The following is a 6659-nucleotide window of genomic DNA, read 5'->3' as shown; positions in this document are numbered from 1 at the left end:
CTTATAGCAGACTCGTTTTCAAAAATACAATAGAAAAACTCATGCTTTCAAGCAAATCGGTACTGTAGTCCTAGAGACTAGTCTGAACAGAGGGTGGTGGAATAGATTGCTTTCGCCCCCAAACTGGAGTGTACTAATATAACAAGTGAAGAGGCCACGTGAGACCTCTGTTTTGTTTTCCAGTGGAAGCTGCCTGTCTTTACTGCTTGGTCCCAGTCGGAGAGCGTGAAACTGTTGGGTTCACTAAATTAAGTATGAAAAGATAAATGCATGCATGCAGGTATGTTGGATAAAGAACCAAAGTTTAGAAGCAGGGTCAGCAAAAGCAGTGTTTTTTGTTTTGTTTTGTTTTGTTTTAATTGTGTGAAATGAGGTAGATGGAACTGAAACAGGCTGTGGTAGAGAAATTGTTCTTTTCCTCAGTGTTTTTTCTTCCTCCCCTTCCTGTTTGAATTAAGGATCGATCGACCAAAAATCACGTCTGAATGGGAAGTCTTAGCTAGCTCCTGTGTCAGTCAGGTTTCTGGCAGGAAGAGAGAATTCACCCCATATGGTTTCAGAACCTACGTTCAGGACAGGACTGGTTACTGTGGTTGGGGAGAGGTAAGAGTCAGCAAGCTATGTGAGGCCCCTAGACCAGTAACAACAGAAAGCCCTTGTGTTCCTTATAGAAGAAGAGACAAGGGGAGGAGGTAGAGTTTCTGGAGCTCTAAGACAGCGGGGAATGCGTAGATAATAAGGCTGCCCTGTTTCTCCTGGATGGTCACGGAGGAAAGCGATTATAGCTGGAGAGTGATCCCGAACCAGAAAAGGACCAAGGAATAAATATCCCACACCTTTCTCCTTCCATCCTCTGTTCTCTTCTTATTGGCCTGGCTAACCTCAGGGGAAAACCAGCCCCAACAAGGTGAATGGGAGATGCAGCCAGTAGGGTTCAGCCTTCCAGGGAACAGAGCAGGAGAGAGGAGGATGAGAGTTAATGGGAAGTGGAACCATAATAGTATAAAAAGTAATCTCTGTGCCCAATGTGGAGCTTGAACTTCCATCCCCAAGGTCAAAAGTCACATGCTCTACTGACCTGAGCCAGCCAGGCACCTCATATGGGATCCCTATGTGAACTGAGGTAGGGTTTTGAGGAAAGAATCTCTCTGGATATCTGTTCATTATATATACATAAGCATCATTGCCATAAGATGGTGCATATCATATGTAGAGATATATAATTAATATTCTAGATAAACAACCAAGTGCTTGCATAAATTTTCAAGTTTTTTTTTTCCTCAGAGGAATTGAATGATCAAATTAAATGCTGAAAAAAAAAAAAAAAAGCACATCCAACTTTAACTGAAGAATAAGAATCTGAGTAATATTGGAGGTTTTGTGAAGATCACGCAAAGGAGAAAAGATATAGTTAACTCTTTCCTTCTTCCACATTCTGAAAGGGAAAGCTGCAACACAAAACTGTAATTTGTGAAAATAAATTTAAGTGAAGGGACATTAGCATTTAGTATTTTCTACTTAATTTCCTTCTTTCTTTCTACTTAGTTTCTAAGTGGAGAGTTAAAGCATATTTCTTTTGGCTGTGAAAATTTTTCTTAAAGAAGAAATAATTTGCTCTTATCAGAAAGAATGGGTATAACAAGTAAAACTAAAATATTACAATAGACTAATCTGTGCTGTACTAATAATTCTTTTTTCCAGCATCACTTTACATCCAAAAGGGAAAAAAAAATTAACTTCTGTCCTGATAGAAATTGGCAGCACACCAATAAAAACATGCGATAACATAATTAATTGCTTTAAGGCTGTTTGACTGTGTTAGTAGCCAGGTGGAGCCAAAATTATTCTGTTTGGGTAGTTTTTAAAAAAGATTTTAATTATTTATATGAGAGAGAGATAGAGGACAAGTAGTGGGGAGAGGCAGAGGGAGAAGCAGACTCCTTGCTGAGCAGGAAGCCCGATGCAGGACTCCATGCCAGGACCCCAGGACCATAACCTGAGCCAAAGGCTGATGCTTAACCAACTGAGCCACTCAGACACCCCCTTTGGTAAAGTTTTATTATTTTATTATTTTTTTTAAAGATTTTATTTGTTTATTTGACAGACAGAGATCACAAGTAGACAGAGAGGCAGGCAGAGAGAGGGAAGCTGGCTCCCTGCCGAGCAGAGAGCCCAATGCAGAACTCGATCCTAGGACCCTGAGATCATGACCTGAGCCTAAGGCAGTGGCTTAACCCACTGAGCCACCCAGGCGCCCGACCCTTTGGTAAAGTTTTAACGTGAATTTGGTTGTTATTGTTCTTTAAATTTCCTTCTAAATGCTTTTAGTACAAAGTAGTGTATGATACGTATGAGATTTTTATCATTTCCTAGTCTGAGAATTTTCTTAGTAATGTTAAAAGAAACATAAATTGGTAAATTAAATCTTTTTTCCCATAGAATTCTGACTTCTTTCCCCACTTTCTCTGTGTTAACATGGTTACAATAGTCATAAAACTGGGTATAAAAGTATGGCATAGGGGCACCTGGGTGGCTCAGTGGGTTAAGTCTCTGCCTTCAGCTTAGGTCATGATCTCAGGGTCCTGGGATGGAGCCCCACATTGGGCTCTCTGCTCAGCAGGGAGCCTGCTTCCCCCAGCCTCTCTCTCTCTCTCTGCCTCCTTCTCTGCCTGTTATGTGATCTCTCTCACATAAATAAATAAACAAAATCTTTTTTAAAAAAAGTATGGCATATTTTTAATCAATTGAAAAGATTTCGTTTTTTTCCTACTGAAGCTAAAAGGACTAAATTCTCTACAGCTCTAATTTCAATGCTTGGTTTATATTTACCACCTTCGAAACCCCTATTTTAGTGTACAGAAATGTAGAGGAAAATATGGGTACACAACTAGAATGTGTGAAATGTAGTGATGTCTCTTATAAATTGTTGCAAAACTAAAACAATTTTCAAGGTAAGTTGGACTATGAAATTATCCCACTTAAATTATCTGGGTAATTTAAAAATTACATCTTTATTATGGATAAAATTCACATACCATTCATTGTATCCATTTAAAGTGTACAATTCAATGGTATATTTGCATATTTGCAGAGCTATGCAACCAGCACCACAATCCATTTTAGAACATACTTCTCCTCTGAAAAAGAAATCCCATACCCATCAGCAGTCACCCCCAGTCATTTCTATCCCACTCCCTCCACCCCTGGCAACCACTAATCTTTCTCTCTACAGATTTGTCCTTTCTGGACATCTTGGCAAAATATTTTTATTTTGGCAGATTCTTAAAGGTGTATTATTTCTCTGACAAATTCTAAATTTTATATTGATTTATTATATATATTTTTTGATTCATTATATATTGATATTCATTTGTTTATATTTTCCTCCTCATTAACTATTGAAGCTTTGCATTAATTTAATAGCCAGGTCATACAAAAGATTTTTTTTTAAGATTTTATTTAAAATCTTAAATAAGATTTAAGCATGGGCTGGTGGGGCAGGGGCAAAAGGTGGGAGAGAGGGAGAAGCAGACTCCCCACTGAGCAGGGAGCATGATGCAGGGCTAGATCCCAGGACCCCGAGATCAGACCTGAGTATAGGTCAGATGCCCACCCAATATGAGCTACTGCATAGATAAGTCCCATAGGTAAGATTTTTGAAAATCTTACAATTGATCCCTGAACTGCTGTCATAAAACGTAAATAAATGACATTAGTGGGTTTTTGTTGAGTTGTAATATTGGTCCATAGAATCTAGACTCCATCAGGAGAATTTTTAACAGATAAATCAATAAATCAAACAAAACAACTTTTATAATGTTATATTAGTCTACATTCATCCCTTCTGCTCCTGGCTATTGGTGAAGAGAAATATTTATCTTGATCTGGTTCATCACCTGGATTTTTGGCCCATGTCCTCAGAACTGGAGATAGGACTTTCCCATATAAGGGTCTTTGGTAATGTCAGAGAATTCTTTGTTTTTCGCCAGCCCTTGCTTGAGGTTGAGTTCAGTCTCCGTGGTGACGTATTTGTAAGCACTAGCCCCTGCGCTGTCCTACTGAGGCTAAAGTTAGGAAACTTCCACTTGCAAAGCATTCTGCCATATGTTAACTACTGTTTGTTATTTGGGAAATTGCTTCTGTCTGTGTTTGCCTCCTGTTGCTGTTGTCTGTTTGTTTCTCTGCCCTTCCTGTGTTCCTCTGACTTGTTCTGGGACAATGTATAGTGTTTGGGGGCTGGGGTCTTATTGGTTGGAGCATTTGACTGGCAGTAGATTGTGAATGACTTCCTAGTTGAGTGCTTCTGCGAAAATAGCCTTGAGCTGATATTGATGAATTCTATACTCTCCTTCTGGCTTGCAGTTCTACTTTTAACTACTATCTCTTGTTTAGATTAGCTGATAGTATCTACCTGCCATTGTGGTTGCCGGGATCTTTCGGACACCCTCTCTAGCTTATACTTCTGTATGCTGAATTCTACCTTCCCAATTTAGAACCTAACTCTGCATTTCCCAACTTCTTTTGCCAGGGACTTAGTTTTGCCAGTTAGATATACTCCTAAAAATTTTGATTTGGAAGAATCTATGTGGGGAAGGAAGTGGGGTGAGGGGCATCTAGCATAGGAATTGCAGTGAAAACTATGATGATATTGAAATACTGTGGAAGGGACAGAAGACTGTAGATGGAAAAGCAAGGGAGTGGAGAATGGAACTCTTGGCCTGCAAAGGACAGTCAGAGCATATCAATGTGTGAACCAAACCAGGTGAAATTGTCGACAATAGGGACATGGTAAATACAGTGAACTAGGGAAAGCAGACCCTACCTGGAGGAGAGAGTTGCTGCTCTCAGCTCTGTTCCTGGTAATTGTGCCTGTGTGGTGTCAGATTTTTCAAGAAAAAGTAGAAATCCAGGTTTTTGGGTGGAATTTCCTAAATTTTGAATATTCTCCCATCCAAGTACTAACCAGGCCCGACCCTGCTTAGCTTCCGAGATCAGACGAGATCGGGCGCGTTCAGGGTGGTATGGCCGTAGACAATTTTGAATATTCTCAATTAATTCAGAATTATTTTACAGGTTTGTGTGATCCATAAAATAGAAGTCAGACGCAGTCCACAGGTTGCCATGTTTTGATCTCTGTGATTGGTGAGAACACACACTCCTAAAGAAGCCCTGGAAGAATGGCAAGATAGGAGGGTATGGAAATACAAAAGCCAGGGAATTGACAAGAGTAGAGTCTGGTTAAGATTGCACAGATCCAAGAGACATCTGTTAGATAAGGATAGAATAAGGTCCATTGTATCCATTGTATTGGGAGCTTGGAAGTTATTGATAACATTTGTCAAACCTCTTCTGCTAACAGAAGAGACCAAATTGTGGAAGGCTGAGGAATGAGGGAGAGGTGGGGCAGTGGAGACCCAGCGAAGATTACTCCACAGGTTGAGGGAGACACAAGAAGGCTTTTATTTTTTTTTTGGAAGCCGAGCCAAGGCTGAAATCTTTTTAGATATATGTTTGTACATATGTATGTATATTTGAATTAGGCAAGCTTTACTAATTACATCATTTCAATTTTCCATAACCTTAATTAAGTTTAAGGAAGCTCTATACCCAGTGTGGGGCTTGAACTCACAACCCTGAGGTCCAAAGTCACATGCTCTACCGACTGAGCCAGCCAGGTGCCCCTCTATAACCTTATTTATAAAAAGTTTATGAAGCGGGCGGGCGGCATCCGTAGGCATTCAGAATGGTCCAGCGTTTGACCTACCGTCGTAGGCTGTCCTACAATACAGCCTCTAATAAAACTAGGCTGTCCTGAACCCTGGATAATAGAATCGTTTACCAAGAAGGTTGGGAAGGCACCAAAATCTGCATGTGGCGTGCCTAGGCCGACTTCGAGGAGTTCGTGCTGTGAGACCTAAAGTGCTTATGAGGTTGTCTAAAACGAAAAAACGTCAGCAGGGCCTACGGTGGTTCCATGTGTGCCAAGTGTGTTCATGACAGGATCAAGCACGCTTTCCCTGTCGAGGAGCAGAAAATCGTTGTGAAAGTGTTGAAGGCACAAGCACAGAGTCAGAAAGCTAAATTAAAAAAAAAAAAAAAAATGAAGCTGTTTTGAGTAATAAAAAAATCAAAAGGCAAAAAAAAAAAAGTTTATGGAGCATATTTATAGGCTCAGGTTAATAAAACCTCTGTAGAGGGAGAAATAAAAAACAATGGAAGGAGGGGAAACTGGGTTTCTCAGTCAGTTAAGCCGCTGCCTTAGGTTCAGGTCATGATCTCCGGATCCTGGGATGAAGACCCCAGTCGAGTCCTTAGGCTCCTGGGGAGTCCACTTCTCCTCCTCCTTCATATTCATGTGCTCATGCTCTCTCTCTCTCTCTCTCTCTCTGTGTCAAATAAATAAAATCTTAAAAAAAAATGGAGAGAAAGCTGTTAACAGAATTTTCGGAGGTGATTGGGAGGGGTTGTGGTGGGAAAACAGGAAAGTGAGATTCTCTGAGATTAGAGGAAAGACAATTAGAAATTTTATGGAATCAGGGAAACTCATGACTTATGCTGGCAGGAGAAGTTGAGGTAATTCTTTCCTTATGACAGCAATTTTCTAGTTGTGCAGATGAGATAAAATTCACTGAGAGAGAGGAGTGTGGGAGTGGACATGT

General features: G+C 40.2%; 1 pseudogene; it reads left to right on the top strand.

Annotated features, from left to right (window-relative positions):
* Positions 1–5720: 5720 nt before the first annotated feature.
* Positions 5721–6127, top strand: LOC131831329 (large ribosomal subunit protein eL34-like; annotated as a pseudogene).
* The last annotated feature ends 532 nt before the right edge of the window (positions 6128–6659 follow it).

Source organism: Mustela lutreola, chromosome 5 (genome assembly GCF_030435805.1).
Source record: "Mustela lutreola isolate mMusLut2 chromosome 5, mMusLut2.pri, whole genome shotgun sequence".
NCBI lineage: Eukaryota > Metazoa > Chordata > Mammalia > Carnivora > Mustelidae > Mustela > Mustela lutreola.
This window is presented reverse-complemented; position numbering and strand designations above follow the sequence as displayed.